Source organism: Tursiops truncatus, chromosome 11, assembly GCF_011762595.2.
Source record: "Tursiops truncatus isolate mTurTru1 chromosome 11, mTurTru1.mat.Y, whole genome shotgun sequence".
Classification (NCBI taxonomy): Eukaryota; Metazoa; Chordata; class Mammalia; order Artiodactyla; family Delphinidae; genus Tursiops; species Tursiops truncatus.
Window position 1 is genome coordinate 47,982,302 of NC_047044.1, and position 18,011 is coordinate 48,000,312.

The following is an 18,011-nucleotide window of genomic DNA, read 5'->3' on the forward strand; positions in this document are numbered from 1 at the left end:
CACAAGCGGTGTAGCTGGGACCTGAACTTGGGAATTCTGCCTACAGATCTTGACCTGACTGGGTACAGTAGTTAAGAGAATGGGCTCTAGTGTCAGTGGATTTGAGATTGTTCCCGAATTGTACCTTTACAAATTATTTAAACTTTTCAATCCTCAGCTTCCTCTTCTGTAAATGGGGCCAATAATACCTACATCATAGTTCTGTGGTGAGGCGTTAATGATTATTACTAACTATAAAGTGCTTATTTGGTCCATAGTATGTGTTCAGTGAATGGTCGTTAGTATTATTGATAAAGAATAAAGGAGAATTAAAAATATTGAATTAATAATGTCTTCTTATTTGGAAGGAAACAATATATTAAAACAGTGGTTCTCAACTAGGTACAATTTTGCTGCCCATGGACATTTGGCACTGTCTGGAGACATTTTTGGTTGTCACAACTGAGAGGTGCTGAGACCAAGTGGGTAGAGTGGGTGGAGGGCAAAGATGATGCTAAACATCCTACAATGCACACGTCAGCCCCCACAGCAAGGAATTATCTGGACCAAATGTCAATAGTGCCCAGGTTGAGAAACCCTATGTTAAAATGACAAGGACTCATTGAGCCTTTACGTTTTTAAAAAACTGAAGTATAGTTGATCGCAACGTTATATTAGTTACAGGTGTACAACAGAGTGATTTGCTATATTTCTGTAGATGATACTCCATTTAAAGTTATTATAGATTGAGTATATACTTTTAATGAGCCATGTAAACACCACATTCTCCAAGCACAGAAGAATTTGAAAGTCAGAGGCAACGTATTATCTTGGCAAGTACAGAACACAAAAATGAATGTAAGGAAATGACATAGCTTATGTTGGACACATGAGCAGAATGATGATCTGGAGTTTCTAATTGGAAAACTCAACAGTTTAAGAAAAGTTCTTTGTGGTTTAGATGGGATAGTTCTCAAAATTGCCAATTTATAATTAATGAAAAAATAAATTTTCATGTGATGAGATAGCTCAAATTCATCAGCAAAATGGCCTTAGCTAACTTTCCATCATTCTTAAAACATTTTTCAACAGTTAGGGCTATAGTAACACCAGTAAGACATGATGTAATTTTTTTTTAAATAGAAATTTTTATCTAAGTGAAGAAGAACATAATTTAGATTTATTAGTATAAAGACCAAAATGTAGTATTTTTCTATTAGAAACAGGAGACAATACTTTTCATGATGATTTTAGTCACCTTAATTTGAATATTTTAAAATGAATTATATTACGAAAATTGAATCCCACACACCAATTCGCTTAGATTATATTGATCATGATGAACTAATTTCTTCAGATTTATGACTTGAATAATTTATTATTGTGCAACTCATCCCACATTAGTGGCTTTTGCAAAGTAGTGCAGAAAAGCGATTTTTGCCAACTTCTATTCATGTTTGAAGAAGAATTTCCTGTATGTATGGCAAAATCTGTCACCATAGAGCCCAGAGATGTCAGTTTAATACACTGACACAGAGACATAGAGAGCATTTATAAAGGGAGATTATTTTTTCCTGGAAAATATTAAAGAAAGATGCATTATTGCAGTTAAAACACAGCCTTACCACCATATCTGTGCTCTGAATGCTGTTCCAGAAAGGATCTCAGAGGTGTTGTCCACATAATCAACCAGGGGCTGGCCATATGCTTCTCTGGTCCTACCAGGGCCAACCTGCCACCATGGTTGGAGGTGTGGCACTGAAAGGAAAAGAGTGGGGATGGGAAAAGGGAGAAGGTATCATTCATTCATTTATCCATTCAGTATGCATTTTTTTTCTTTTCAGCTTTATTGAGGTATAATTGGCAATCAAAAAGTATATATATTTAAGGTATATAGCTTGATGGTTTGTTATATGTATACATTGTGAAATATTCCCCACAATTAAGCTAATTAACATATCCATCACCTCTCATAGTTACCATTTTCCTTTTTTTCTTTTTTTGTGGTGCATTCAATGTGTATTTCTTGCTCATCTATGCGCTGAGCCCTGTGTTTGTGCTGGCAACAGAAAGTGAGGAAGCCAGAAAGAAAGAAGAGAGGACAGCTTGAGAAGGAACCACCTGGCTTTTCTCTGTTCTCATAAAGTTTACAGGTTGCTGGGGAAAAACTATTAAACAGATAATTAGACAAACAGTTTTTACACTGTCCCTAAATACAACAATAAAGAGTACAGGGTATTATGAGAAAGAATAACTAGAGGAACTAATTTAACCTAGGAGGTCAGGGAAGGTAGCTGGTAGGTGCAATCCTGCTCAGTGTAAAAAAGAAACAGAAAACAAAACAAAACAGAAAAGACCAAAGGTATGGCTCATAATTGATAAGCAGCACAATTCAGATATAAAATATTCCTAATTAATTGTGAAGTTCTGGGCCTTTAAAAGACAGAATTCTGCAGGTGGTGGTGATTTTCACCATAAAGCTAATAGAGCAAACTAGAGTCAATAGGATATTAAAAAGTTCTAGCCTTACTTAGCTACTGAATCACTTCTGTGAAAGAGCTGGTTTTAAGGAAGGCTGAGGCTGGTGAGTGGGCAAAGAACCAGGAGAGACAACCAGATATAGAAGATAAATTCAGAAGGAGTAAAGAGCAAGCAAGAGGTAAACAAATGGTGTGACAGGCTAAGAAGCACACGAGCCCAAGGGGAAAACGGGCATTAAGGTCACAGGAAATGAAGAGTGCTCTAAGGCGGCAGGATGTGGCGCCCTGGGTGGACCTCCAGTGCCGGAATCTGACCTGGACAGGAAGTGAAGGGCATCATCTGAGGAGCAGGAAGGGGAGATTATTTTTTTGTGTTGGTCATAATGAGGAAAATGAGTGTTGGTTACATAAACCTTGCTAAAGCTTTTATCTTGTTTGGGGTTTGAGGCAGCTTGGAGCTTCTCTAACAAAATAATCTGGCCTTCTGGGAGGTATTTGTGAGGGACAAGAATGGAGGGAAGAAAGATTAGAGCGTGAGGAATTGCTCGGCTCCCTTTTGGGTGACAGAAGATATCTGCCTTGGATCCAAATCAGAAGAAAATAAGGACCTCCTACCTCCTGTCTCACAACAAAATGATCTATATGTGACTCTTGGATGAGATACATCTCTATCTTGTATTACAGTAATAGACCAAAGGTTGAGGAGTTGGGAAATAGTTGTTTGTTGGGGATTATATTGCTAATTCATGCTGTTTAGACTGAAGAAGGAAAATGACAGAAGAAGCCATCCCCTCCCCTTGGGTAAATGGAGGAGGGGAACACACTGAGAAGTTAAAATGAAGAGAGAATATGTAAACATAGACTATTTTTTAAACCAACTGTAAACAATGTGGTATGATGGAAGATGGGAAGAGATAAAAAATAACCAGCATTAAGTTAAAAGGGATAATTAGAGGAGACAAAATAAGAGGGGAAGGATGCAAAGGATCTACCTAACTTTAGAGACTAGAAGCTCCTTCAAACATTTCCTTTCAAGTGACTGTGGGGCTTTAAATCTTTCAGGATTTTAACAAGATGCTCAGAGTGTATGTCTTACATATACACCAACACACATTTTTTTGCTTTTTCCTCTGAAGGGAGGAGACACTAGGAGATGAGTTCCTGGCTGTCATTTGGAGAGTAGCTTCTAGTTTGTTTGTTTGTTTTTTTTTTCCCTTAAAAGATCTGGAGAACTGTTGGCAAATAGAAATGGTCCACAGAAATAACATGGCTTCCTGGAACTTAGCAGGAAGGAAATGGGTGGTCTCTTTAATTACTGTAGTGTGTGTGTGTGTGTGTGTGTGTGTGTGTGTGAGTGAGTGAGTGAGAGAGAGAGATAACTAAAGATAGCATTCCAGCTTATGTCCTCAGAAGAGAAGGTGAATCTGGAAATTAATGGATTCGGAAATATATACAGTTGTATTGAATTTGCTAGGTTAAGTAAGACAATAATGCTCTTTGTTTTCAATATCCTGGCTAGATCAGAAAGGGTGGATTGAAATTATTCTCTGATATTTAATCAGTTTAAATTCAAGGGCATTATTATTTACATACGAAGAGCTAATGACTCTAATGAAGGCCATGGAAGCTTATTTACAACAAAGATGGGACTGGGGTGGCAAGAGGAGTGTCGATAGGGCCTTGATTAATTGATTTGCTAATTATTCTTTTCCACTGGGTGTTATAGTCCTTTTAGTAAAAAGCAGTAGAAACAAGAATGTTGCCGTAAGCTATTTTAACTCAGTAGTAGTAGCAAAAGCTTCTTGGCCATTTTAAGATATTTTGGGATCCTTTTTTTTTTTGTCCTCTTTTATGCTGAAATTGTGGACTTTGTAAAATTGAAGAACAAAATATATTTCTATATGTACACTTACTTATGAGCTATGTGATTTAGCCCAGGTCTGGGTTTAAAAGGCATTTTAGTGAAGCTGAAAATAAATTAGATGACAGGTCTGAATTGAAAAAAAAATTTATAATATGTCCCATAGCAGTGCCATGTATTTATTTCTTCAGGCTTCTTAAAGACATTGATTGGTCTTAAATACATCTCTGCCCCTTGGTGCAGGAAGTTCAACTTTTCTGTAGGCTTACATTGTTGTGCATTTCTTTGAAAGTCATGATACTGAGGAAATTAAAAAATCCCCAGGAGATTCTGTGCAAATGTGAGCTCATTTTCATCCTTTCTCCATCTCACTTTTGTCCTATATCTTCACTGATTTGGAGGAAGTGTGATTGAGGGCATGGCTACCATTATTAAGCGTATATCACGCTGCAGGCACTGTGTTGGCTATTCACAAGCATTATTTAACAATGTCCCCATTTTACAGATGGGGGAACAGAGACTTAGAGAACTTCAGTGAGCTCACAAGTAGTAAGTGGCATAAAGCCAGAAGATGAATCTAGGTCTTTTCTTTTTTTGGGGGGGGCATTTCTTGACAATCTTTGAGTGCCTCAAATTGCTAAGACCTTATTTTCCTAATGAGATTGTCAGCTGCTAGAAGGCAAGGATCTTATCTTTTAGTCTGCTTACAGTAGGCACTCAATAGTTATAGCCTTCTGTTGAAATGAAAATTGAATGTCAAAGAATTTTATAAAAAGGTTAAATGGGTGAAGAAAGAAACAAATCCCAGGAAATGAGTTTCTCAAATTCACTACGTGGAAGTGCTATAAAACACTGGTTCGTGAACTACTGCCGCCCCACAGTGTCTGGTAATGTGTGTGTGGGGGGGTTCTTAGGTTGTCAGGATACTGAAGGTCTCCTTGCGCTTAGTGGGTGGCGGCAGGGATGTCAAATGTCCTGTAGAGTGTGGGACAGTCCCACAAGATTGCCAGGCCCCAAATGCCAGTAGTACCCCGGCTGAGAAGCAGCACCTGGCTTAGCAGCCTAGTGACTGGAGAATGTGGACCCAGAAGGCAGACTGAGCTCCAACCGAGCCCCACGCCTTGCTGGCTGTGTCACTTGCATCACTTTAACTCTGTGCCCTCTACTCCTGGCACACGGCTAGTGCCCAATAATGTCAGCTCTTACTCACTAGCCTCCAGAAGAGTGTCCCTGATGCAAGATATGATCTTGGAGGAGTTACGGAACTTACTAGACAGTAACTTACTAACAGTGTTAGGAATCAAGGTGTATTCAAAACAGTGCTTCTCAGACCTTTGTGTACTTACAAATCTCCTGAAAATCTTGTTAAAATGCAGATTCTCATTTAGGAGGTCTGGGGTGGGGCCTGAGAGTCTGCATTTCTGACAAGCTCATGATGCTGGTGGTGGTGTCTGTGGCCTGCAGGTGGAGTGGTAAGATTCTAAAGAAACCTGGGGGAGAAGCTCACTTAATAAATCAAACAAGCAAGCATTTATTGCATGTCTATTGATACCTTAAATTACAGAGATGGAGGCAATGGAGGTTGGCTTACAAAGAGTATAGAATTTGGTTTCTTCACATCAGGCACTTCTATCTGCTTTGCCATTTTTATTACACACACACACACACACACACACACAGAAGGAACATTTTCCATGGATAACAATTTTTCTCAGAGGAAAAAGGCAGAAAAATACTTCCTGCCTGTATTTCCTCACTAAGAAAAACAAGGCCATTTTGAGTCCCCAAATAATTTTAGATATTGTAACTAAATAAAGGAAAAAGTTGACTGCCATTCTTGGATGCAGGGTATAAGCCTAGCATATCGCAGAACTAGGGTGAGCTGTGTGTGTTTGTGTTCGTGTGTGTGCTGTTGTAATATGTGTATGTGTGAGCTGGGAAGTGTATGAAGTCTTTGCTAGACAAATGCCTTTTAAAATATTGCTGGAGAAGGGGGATCTAATTATCCCCCCCACATACACACTCCCCTGTGAAGATTAAAGCTCTAAGTTAAGGGGCAGGGGTTCCTGAGGCAGCTTTGACTGGGAACTTCGCATATTTTAGGCAGTGGAAGTTATTTGAATATAGTCATTGAGAGAAGAGACTACTCATTATCCACTTAAAATACTTCCCGACTGCAGCATGGTGTTGTACGGAAGCCAAAGTAATTGGCTCCGCATTTGGCCAGCTGATTTAGCAAGAAATTTTGCAAATTATGCAGTCCTTACAGATGGTGCTGTTGGGTTTGTTAGAATGTTTTAAAACAGTGACACACTTGACCATGAACTGAATTTCCAGCCTCTTAGAGCTACCTCCAGCCAATCCGAGACTCTTTCCACAGGGGGCTGAGACCAGAAACAGACCTTTCCTGCAACCTTATGATAAATGATTTCCTTTAAAAACCACTTGTATAATAAAATAACTTGGTGGTAAACGTGGCCAAGGGCAACTCCTGGAACTTCTCCATATCTTTGCTTATTGCGGAGTTGCTTGAGTCACATTTTAAAATGGTTCTTAATTGACCTTCTGGTGCTCTGCCTGAGGTCAGGGAGGAGCCAGTATTTCTAGGAGGGATGGCGGGTGTGCTCTGCCAGTGTGAAGAGTAATTCCCCCGAGAGACTGTGAGGAAGGTCGGTGCCTGCATGTGTAGGGTAAGGACAGCAGGAGGCTCTGGCTTTCTCTGGGAAGAGGTTCTAAATTACCCTCTAGAAGCTATCAGAAAGTTCAAGGTACTGATCATCTTCATAGGCCCAATTCTTGCTCAGATCTTTGCAACCGGGACTAGTCCTGATCTTTGCTTGTTTTCTTGGTTTCTATTTGAATCATCACCTTTTATCCATCTCCCTCAGTGCCCTTTTGGTTGTGCTTATTTTGGCTTTACGTAAGCAGCATCTCTGGATGCATGAAAGAGGCAGATAAAATTCTCCAGGGTTACTGAACTGCCCTTTATCTATTTTTAGCCATGCGAGGAATTTACCATAGCCCACAGCATAACTCAATCACTCTAAGCCAGTGAGCAAATTCTGAGTTTTTTTTTAAACATTTCCCTGAGGCGTTTGGCATAGGCTAAGCTTAAAGGCACACGATTCAATCATCGGTTATTCAAGATATACCATACTTAGGCTTCTGTAATCACCAGACTGTCACTGTCAGCTAGATGCTCAGCTCTGGCTCCTAATTTTCTGTTGGAAGCTGCACAAAACCTGTGTGTCCTGTGTGTGGGGGGGCTCTGGCAATGCAGAAATGGCAACAAGGAAGTATCTAGTGCCCACCAAGGGACTGATGACAGCCAATTTGTTCTCTTTCAGTCAAGTGACCTTTCTTAAGAGAACTCTTGGCCTGTAGCCTGAGCTGTCTGACCCTTGTATAGCTGCCATCCCTTCCATCCCTAGGGACCCTCTATAAAGTGAGGACAATGTGTCTTATTTATCACTCTAGTTTCACATAGGGCCTTACGTTTTTCTTAATCAGTGAGTTAGAAGGAGGCATTCATTCATTTGTTGCTTGATTGAATCATTCACCCATTCAACAAACATTCCTTGATGAATACCTACACTCCAGCTTGGAAAGCTGGAATGGAGTATCCTCAACTTTCGATAGGAATACATGCCTACCACCCACTATTTTGTCTATAAGAGCTCCTCTATGCCTCCTGCACTTCTTGGGAGCACGCCCTTCTCGGGTGGTTAGCTCTGCACTCCTATCCAGATGGGCTCATTTCCTTTGCCTCTGCACTACTTCTGCTAGCAAAGTGACCCCTCCCCCTTCTGAATATCACTAGTTTCTGTTACTCATTTCTTTCCTTCAGGGTCAAACTGAAAGTTAAGGAGATACTGTCCTACAATATGACTTGTGATGTGCCCACTTGGCTAGGCTGAACTACATCCCCCAGAATTCTCTTTCCAATATGTTTTTGGCAATGGTGGGCTATAAGGGAGATTCTTTTGCAAAAACCGGAAGATGAAAGGGAGGCGGGCAGCTATTTTGTAGCATACACATACCTTCTCCCTATTGTTCAACCAAGCACCAATCTAGATACTACTTGTGAAGGGATTTTGCAGATGTAATTAAAGTTCGGAATCAGTTGACTTTAATCAAAAGGGAGATTGTTCTAGGTCTTGATCAGTGGAAAGCTTTTTTTTCTTACAGTTTTACTAAGATATAATTGACATACAGCACTGTGTAAGTTTAAGGTGTACAGCATAATGATTTGACTTACATATATTGAGAAAGATTACCACAATAAGTTTAGTTAACATCCATTATCTCATACAGATACAAAATTTTTGTAAATGTTTTTTTTCCTTGTGATGAGAACTCTTAGGATCTACTCTCTTAACGACTTTCAAATATACCATACAGCAGTGTTAACTGTGGTCAGCATGTTGTATGTCACACACCCCGACCCCATATTCATTTATCTTATAAGTGAAAGTTTGGACCTTGTGACTAGCTTTATCCAATCCCCTGCCCCTACACTCAGGGAAAGCATTTAAAAAGAGGGGTTAGACCCTTGCTGGGATCAGAGAGTCCACGTAACAGGGCTGAAGAGAAGTTGTAGAATCTTTTTCTATATTCTAGGACAACACCCATGTTGCTGCTGATCTGCCGATTTGCCTCGTTGGTGTGAAGCAGCAGCTGGGCCTGTACAGGTGGTTCTTCCTTCAGTTTCACTGACTCTTGGGTCAAGTGAATGCATTCAGCTCCAGGACCAAGAGCTCTGGCTTCCACAGGAGACCCTCATTACAAAATTCATACTTGTGGGATCCCAGCCTGCTTGTGATCTCCCTTCTTGACTGCCTGTCCTGTGGATGTCAGAGTTGCTTAGTCAGCTCCTACAACTCTGTAAGACGATTCTTTGTAATAAATAAATGGATCGATTAAAAAAAAACAACAACCTCCCACTGGTTCTGCTTCTCTTGTTAAACTCTGACAGATACATGGACTAAAGAAGCCATTGTTTGCTTTACATGTCATGAAGTCAGCAACTGAAACCTAGATGGCCACCAGTATTCATTCATTTATTCACAACTGTGCTATGGTTGGCAGTAGAGCAATAAGCAAGGCAGACATGGACCCTGCCCTTGGAGAGCAGATCTAGCAGGAAAGCAGATGTTCAACAATATTTACAAGGATAATAATAAGGTTAGCATGGAGCTGTTAGAAGGTATAACTGGGAGACCCTGAATGGTCTGAGGTGTTAGAGAAGGGAAATAAGGGTCTGAGAAAAAGAGCTAGAGAGGATGACAGCAAATAAAAGGAGTTCAAGCAGTTCTTTAGAGAGCTGTTCACGGTGGCAGAAGAGATGCGGCTGGAGAGGTAAGCCATAGAGGGCCCTGCAGGCCAAGATGATGATGTCTGATACCCTGAGGGACAAACATTTTTGTTTAAAAATCTTCATTCTTTGGAACACTTTTTTAAAATTTATTTTATGATATCACAATATGGTTTCATTCTGAGCCTTTAAAAATCCTGTGGTGTTAGTATGTTTGCTCCTGCCACTGCTCTGACTTTTCAGTTTCCTACAGTCTTCTTGTAAAATATTACATGATGCTCTTTTTATAAGACAAGCATCATTTGGCTATTGTCATACTATTTTTAACCCATTCTCCTGTCTTGGGCTGTGAGTTCTCATGGCACACCTCTTGAAGGAAAAAGAAAACAAAACCTGAACTCTTCACATCAATTTACCTGACAATTCCCTTGTCTCAACATTTATTTTCTGTTCTTTCAAGACTCACAGCAAAGGCTTCTGGAGGGTGGGCAGCTCACCTGGCCTCATCATTTCCGGCCTTCTGTCACTACCTGAGGTGGAGGGACTCAGCCCTTCCTTGGGCTATTAACCCTATCTGCCAGCTAAGCACCATGATGCTCTAAGGATTTTCTTAATTAAGTAATTGAGCCACATGTTATCCTTGAAAAGTGGGGCAGTAAATACCATCAATTCCATGGGCTAGAGAGATAAGAAAGACTGAAGTGGAGACACTAAAAGGTATGTGACAAAATCAGTCACAAATCTGAGGTAGGCTGAGCAGTGTGAGCTTAGATTCAGTTTCTGTCTTTCTTTGCTCTTCTTCATTTTTCAAAACCCCCCATTCAAGTCTCCCCTGTAGCTGTCTTTGGGAAAGCTGCTAGGTAGAGAGGGTGAACCAAATTTTAAACGCAGACTGCCTTGGGTTGAAAGTCTGGTGCCACTGTAACCTATTTCTTTATCTGTAAAATGGGAATAATATCAACTATGTGTCAAATAGCAAGTGCAAAGCAATTAGCTCAGTGCCAGGCACACATGTGGGGCTCAGTACATTTGGGGTATTAAGCATTATGATCTTGAACAAGGTGACTTTGCTAGAGGTGGAGGGAGCAGATTTAGCTACAAAGGTTTTTACTCAAAGATTATTTTTACCCTTTGTACTCATTTTTATACAAGGAGTAAGAAGCATCATTTGCTTTAAGACCGGTGTCTGGTCTCTCAAGGTCCAAGTCAGGAGTCACAACAGTCAGGTTCATGGGTTGTGAGGACACTTGTAGAACTTGCCCAGACTCGTTTAAAAGTGAATTGGAGATAACTAAACTTATCGTGGTAATCATTTCATAATATATACATAGATCAAATCATGATGTTGTACACCTTTAGTACAATGTTGTATGTCAATCATATTTCAATAAAACTGGGAAAAAAAGAGAAACTATCCTCACCATAAAAACAAAAATAGTGAATTGGAGTGAAAAATTTTGGAGGTAGATAGTGGTGACGGCTGCACAACACTGAATGGAATCAATGCCACTGAATTCTACACTTGAAAATGGTTAGAATGCTAAATTTTATGTTATGTATATTTTCCCACAATAAAAAAAAAAATTGAAAAAACGAAAAAAGTGAATTGGAGAGAGGCTACTGGCTTGTGTCTGAATAGCTCTTCCTTCCACTCCCAAATGTAGGCTAGCTTGGTAATAATGTGACCCACTTCTGAACTGAACCGTATGGGTACTATGTTGCTAAATGATTCCAGAATGTGAGTTAGGAGGGTCCATAGCTAAACTCCTCATTTTACAGATGAGGGGTTGGAGACCCTGACACCCTTCAAACAGGCCACGCTCGCTCTTTGTCAGGGCCCTTGCATATGCTGGTCCCTCTGCCATGAATACTCTTCCCCACTTGGATCAATCCTACTTAGCCTTCTTGTTTCAGGTGAAACATCACTTTATTCAGAAAGATTTCCTGTCCTCCTAGTCTATGTTAGCTCAGCCTGTTGTGTGATTTCTTAGTAGCCAAAACTTCTTTGAAATGCTCATTCCACTCGTAATTACTTGTATTATGTCTGAGTTTCGGGCATGAGGGCAGGGCCTTGGTCTGTCCTGTCCTGTCCACCATTGTCTCTCAAGAACTCAGCATAGTGTCTGGCACATTTGTGTTCATTAGAGAAAAAAAAAACATACAAAACACTAAAAATAAAATCAACCTTGTCTTCTCATGAGGGGCAGAATGATGATAATGATATACCTTTATATGTGTTAACAGTCAAGAGTGGCTGGGGGAAGTAGGGCAGACACTGCCTTTAATCCATTGAGACTGATCCAGGCACTAGTTGATATCCCAAGGAAATGTACAAAGAAGCAGGGCAGGGGAGACTGAACTTGACTGCCCACACCTGCACTGCATGCACAGGAGGATAAACAGTAAATCAGCAGCAGAGGGGATATAGGTTGGATATAAGGGAATGCTTTCTGGTATGATATTAAGGATTGTTAAAAATGGTTTGGAATATAGAGGAAGCGTTCCCCAGAGGCTTCAGAAAACAGGCCAGATTTCCATTTCAGCTGATTATTTGGGGCCTACCACAGGCAGCAGGGTAGACTAGACAGTCTCTTAAGGTCCCATCGTTCCATCCCTCTGACCCATAATAAAGCCATAGACACTGCTGTTGCCAATAAACATGCAAGTACATACACAAATGGGAAACACTTCTAGCCAGTCCTGGGGCTGTATCTGTTGCTAGTTCTTTATCTACTGAACATTCTGAATTCACCTTTTGTTTAGAAAATTACTGCAGTCTTTAAGCAAGGCAAACCTCTTTCTATAAAAGACTGGTTCTGTATTTTAAAGCAAGAGCTGCAATGCATACCAATTTAACTCCTGTGTTGACACTCACCTAAGTAGAGGATTAAAAAAATAACCTGCCAGGGCTTCCCTGGTGGCGCAGTGGTTGAGAATCTGCCTGCCAATGCAGGGGACACGGGTTCGAGCCCTGGTCTGGGAAGATTCCACATGCTGCGGAGCAACTGGGCCCGTGAGCCACAATTACTGAGCCTGAGCTTCTGGAGCCTGTGCTCCACAACAAGAGAGACCGCGATAGTGAGAGGCCCGCGCACCGCGATGAAGAGTGGCCCCCGCTTGCCACAACTAGAGAAAGCCCTCGCACAGAAACGAAGACCCAACACAGCCATAAATAAATAAATTAATTAATTAAAAAAAAAATAACCTGCCAGTCTAATTCCCAGCATACAAAGAAAGCAATCTGGACACTGCTGTGTGTCCTATCCAGGGAGGAGGGACACATCTTCTCTTTCTCTGGTTTTAAAGTGAGGGAAGGGAATTGTCTTGAATATGCAAATGAATCTAATTTAATTAACTTTTATGACCACAGCTCCTTTGAGATAACCATGGGAGCCAATTAGATTCCATTAAAATTCAGTTATTTCCCTGAAGCTTCGATGAGACACCCTTGCCTCCTCTAAGAAAAAACAAAAAGTGAAAAGATCTAATCAGAAATAATGAAAGAGAGTAAGTTGTCTGCAGCAGCTCTGTGACTTGGTCTTTCCAGAAGCTGCTTACACAGTCATTTGCTCCAGTTCATCGCCCCAAACCAGGCGGTGCAAGCAGCAATGCGAAATCATTCCAGGTCAGTCATGTAATTGCTGACCCCGAGTTTATCATACACTGAAGCTGTGAAAGGTAAAAGGAATGATATTTCATGCTTAGGGTGAAAACTCAAGCTTCGTGAGGGTGAGGGGAGAATTGCTTTCACCCTGTCAGTCCAGAGATGAAGAGAAACTTAAGCCACTTATTCCTTTGCTGCCCAGTTTTGTAATATTCTGTCCCTTTTCTTCCCCCTGATTACAAATGCAATACATATTTATAGTAAAAAAAGGAAAAATACAGAATGGCTAAAAGATGCTGTACATATCTAGAAAGAGCTTGGAAGGCTCTCTTCTGTAATTTTGTTCCCTTCTTTCCCCCTTACTAAGCAAATTTTAGAGGACTTAGTGTGTTCGGGGAGGGCTGGGAGGGCGTAATGAGCGCTTGAAGTTGGGGTATCATATTCCAATTCCTTCCTCTCCCTTTCAATCTCTATCCCACGCCACTTACCTCTCTGGTCTCTAACACTATGTAATTACATAACTACCAATCGTTTTTGAATCCTGACCCCTAAACCACTTTCCATGGTTAGAAAAGTGTATGGTGGGTCCACCAATTGTTTGATCCACCCTGAAAGTGCCTTGAGATGGGTTCAGCAAAGTGTGTCACTGGGTTTCTGGGAGCTGTGTTGCCTGCTAATTAAACATTTCATGTCTTATGACTACCATATTGCAATTAATTTTAGCATGAACATGGGAGATATTTCTATTTCTTCACAGACGCAAGCTATCTCTAAACCAAATACATGTGAAGAGTAGGTCACAGTGCCCAGCATTATATGATTATATAATTGTGCAGGCTATTAATTGGGAGTAGAGTTAAAGTTTCTGTAAGAGGGTTTTTAATCAAGTAGATTTAAGAACTCGAATTTTATATTTCCCTTAGATTTTAAAAATAAAGTACTTGAGATCTAACAAAGGCACACAATTATAAAATAATTAGAAAGAAAAGAGATGATGATGTGGAATATAGACACTTGAGTGGTTCTAAGGGAAAGAAGTAAAGGTAATAAAAAACAATTAAAACCAAATCTTTTATTTTCCCACCAACAGTTTCATCTGTCTTTGTTTTCAAGAACTTTAGCTTAACTGGGTCTCAAAATGATTCCCTTTGCCATGTCCTAGTGCAGGGTTGAATCATTTTGTGCAGGGACTATTGTAATTTCAATAGTTACTATCTATTGAGCACTTACTACATGTGAGGCACTATATTCTGAAGCATGCATCAGTTTATTTTAACGCTTGTATCAATATTCTGAAGTTGATTGTACCATTTGGGGCAACTGAACACCTAATAGTCATTATCCCCTCTTCTGGTTTGCTAACAGAACACAGTTTTGTTTGGGGTATTAGTGTATCCAACTAAATACTCACTTTACCAGCCTCCATCACTGCTAAGATGGCTTTGTGATCCAGTTCTAGACAATGAGACGTAAGCAGAAGTCTGCTGGGAGCTTCTGGGAAGCTTTTTTCTTTCTTGATGAAATGGGACACACAGAGCTAGAGTAACGCTCTCAGTCTATCCCCACTTCTTTCTGCCTTAGGTATAAATGTGATGGCTGGAGCTGCCTTTGGTATAAATGTGATGGAGCTGCAGCAGCCATTTTGGAAACATAAAGCAATGAGCCAACATGCTCAAGAAAGCAAAACATGCTTTCTTAGCATTCTATGCTAAGAAAGGTAGAGTTAAAAGGCAGAAAAAAATCTGGGATCCTGATGGTATTGTTAAACAGCCAAACCATGCAACTGCTTACCAATGTACTTCCAGTTTTGTAAGAAAAATAAATGATTTTTAAAGCCATTGTTAGGTAGGCAGTCAATTATTTGCAGCTGAAAACATTCCTAGCCCCATTTTTCAGATATGGAAACCAAAGGTGGCTACGTGTAACAAGTAACTTGCCAAATTTATATAATCTTTCAGTGGTGGTATGGGGATTTTAACTCACATATTCTGACTCCAGAGTCCAGAGCTTACTCTCTTACACATGATACTATATCACATTCCCATTGTGTTAGGTTGCAAGATCTACTCATGGGCTTCTTAGGAAACTTGAGCTTGATCTTGAGCCTCCCTTTTACTTCTCCTTTTCAGAGATGTCAGTGTCAAGTGTTACCTTGTCTGAACAACACTCATCCCTCTCTTACCATCCATTTCTACTGTGATGAAAACCAGATCTAACCATCTCACTTTCTTGCTTAGAATCCTCGACAATATTTCTTTCTCTACAGCAGGGATGTAACCTCAACTGTCTAGAGTAATATAGGTAACATAACTGGTAGAGGCAAGTAGATTGTAAGGAAATCAATTGTATTGGTGTATTAGTTATCTACTGCTGTGTAACAAATTGTTCCAAAACTTAGCAGCTTAAAACAACAAACCCTATTTCTTACACAGTTTTTGAGAGTCGAGAATCTGGGAGCAGCTCAGCTGAGCAGTTCTGGCTCAGATCTTTCATGAAGCTGCAGTCAAAATGTCTATGTTTATGTCTTCAGTCATCTGAATACTTAACTGGAGCTGGAGTATCTACTTCAGAAAGGCTTATTCACATGGCTGTTGCACTTCCTCACTGTGAGGGCCTCTTCTCACAACATGCCAGCAGATTTCCTCCAGAGCAAGTGATACAAGAGAGGCAGAGTCAGTGTGTTTTATGACCTAGCCTTGGAAGTGACATAACATCACTTCTGTCCTATTCTGTTGGTCACAGTACCAGATTGGATACAGTGTGGGAGGGGATTACACAAGGGTATGGATACCAGGAAACAAGGATCATTGGGGGACATTTTGCTCGCTGATGACCTCGGGTAGTTTTGTCATAAAATGGTGGTATTACCATCCAGTTTCAGCCAGCTGTCACTATGGTGGAACACAGGACTGATGTTGCTGGATTTTTCCATTTCTCAAATAAAGCCAGAAAAACAGATTTCTAAGTTAAATCTCATGAGAGTAAATGTCGGCTTTAGGATTTTAGAAAAGCCAGTGTGGGCCAAACAAAATACAAATGCAATCCAGATATGGACTGTGAGCTGCCAGTTTGCACCTTCTCTGGCCCATAGAATGGAAGGAATATGTAAGTCCAATTTCAATCTATGTCTGGAGTGATACCTCTAATAGGATTCTGAAGACAAGTGCGGGCTTCCCCAGGAATGTGTACCATGATAATTTAGTAATGTCTGCCATGGGTGAAGGTAGGGAGAGTGATGACATGTGCCTCCGATTGACACACATGGCCATATAATTTATTGCCCAAACCAAGGTATTTTTGAGAGTAAAAGGGGGGTGCTATCATAATTACACTAAAATAGTAAATTAAGTTGTGCCATAAATTGGAACTGATTCAGAGAAACCAGGATGTATGGTCACCATCCTCACAGCCCTTCATGAAATCACCCCAGTGTCATCTCTCACTATTCACCTGTGTTCATTAGGGCCACGTCAGAGATTCATTGTTCTCGGAGCACATGCGTACTTCTAAACTCCACTGCTTACCCTCCTGTTGTCCCCTGTTCATCCTGTTTTCTCCTCATCCCCCCGTCCCTTGTTTCCTCTTAGATTTCAACTTCTCCAAGTCCCAGCAGAAGTGTCATTTCTTTCATCTGTTATTTTTACCTCCTGCCCTTCTTTCCAGGCTAATTGCTCTTTCACCAGGGTTTTTGTAGCACTTTATACGTATCTGTATACATACATATACAGCATTTATCACAGTAACCCACATACAGGGGCCATGTATTACTCATTTAGGACTCTCATACCTATCTCAGTGTCTGGCACAAAGAAGGGCTTAATAATCATTCACTGAAATTTTATTTTGAATCTCACCTCCACTCTTTTTCCTTAATACCCTCTGCAGGAGAGAATAATGAATAGTGAAAATGCCAAGTAGGAAATAAGAGGGAGGTAATGTAGGAACAGAGAAAATCTACAAACTGGATAATTGATTCTTGAATTACTGACCACTAACCTAAGTAGTGCTTGTAGTAATTTCAAATTCTTCTTTTGTTTTTCACTCCCAAGTGAACAGAAGTTGTTTTCGTTGAAAATGAGCTCTATCTTAAGAGTAAGACTAAGTACTGTTGCCTATACTATAGAGACAAAAAGTACTCAGTGTATGTGTGTGCTTTATTAAAGCTATCTCCCTCAGAAGTTCATAACTAAGCAGTGAAAATGAATCCCAGGCCTACACAGGACATGTAGGAGGATTTATCCTCTCGTGTACTCATCTAACTAACACTTACTGATACTCATGTACATTGTCTATAAACCTCGGGGGGTGGGGAGGAGAGAAACTGATGGGTGAGTAATGCTTTCTATAAACTCTCATGAGTGAAATAAGCTACAAGATACTAAATAAATAGTTCTGTGGGACTTAGATGTGCTTGTTGGAGGTGGGTATGTTAATGGCAGGACACCACTACATCTACTAAATTGTTATCAATTTTAACCTTAAAGCCTGAAATGAAGTAGAGCAAATGATAATCACGTGGTACATTTTCTTTGGTGGGATTTCATTTGGTCTCCTTTTGAATTAGAGGACCCAGAAAACTTGGACCCGGTTCTGGCTCTGGTCCTTCTTGGCAGTGTGATTTCAAGTAAGTCATACACAAATGAACATATCTATGAAACATAAACAGAATCAGGGACATAGAGAATAGACTGGTGGTTGCCTAGGGGGAGAGGGGATGGGAGAGGGTTGGATCGGGATTTTGGGATTAACAGATGCAAATATTTTTATATAGAA

General features: G+C 40.3%; 2 long non-coding RNA genes across 3 annotated transcripts in view; one reads left to right on the plus strand and one right to left on the minus strand.

Moving 5' to 3' along the window:
* LOC141275849 (uncharacterized) overlaps positions 1-18,011 on the plus strand; it is a 123,340-nt gene that overhangs the window by 56,657 nt on the left and 48,672 nt on the right. The gene's annotated exons all lie outside the window — the stretch shown is intronic.
* LOC117314099 (uncharacterized) overlaps positions 1-18,011 on the minus strand; it is a 131,175-nt gene that overhangs the window by 23,873 nt on the left and 89,291 nt on the right. For both annotated transcript variants that reach the window (XR_004528768.2, XR_012324294.1), the window contains exon 3: positions 1,605-1,737. This is a non-coding gene — a long non-coding RNA (uncharacterized lncRNA). The remainder of the gene's footprint in view (positions 1-1,604; positions 1,738-18,011) is intronic.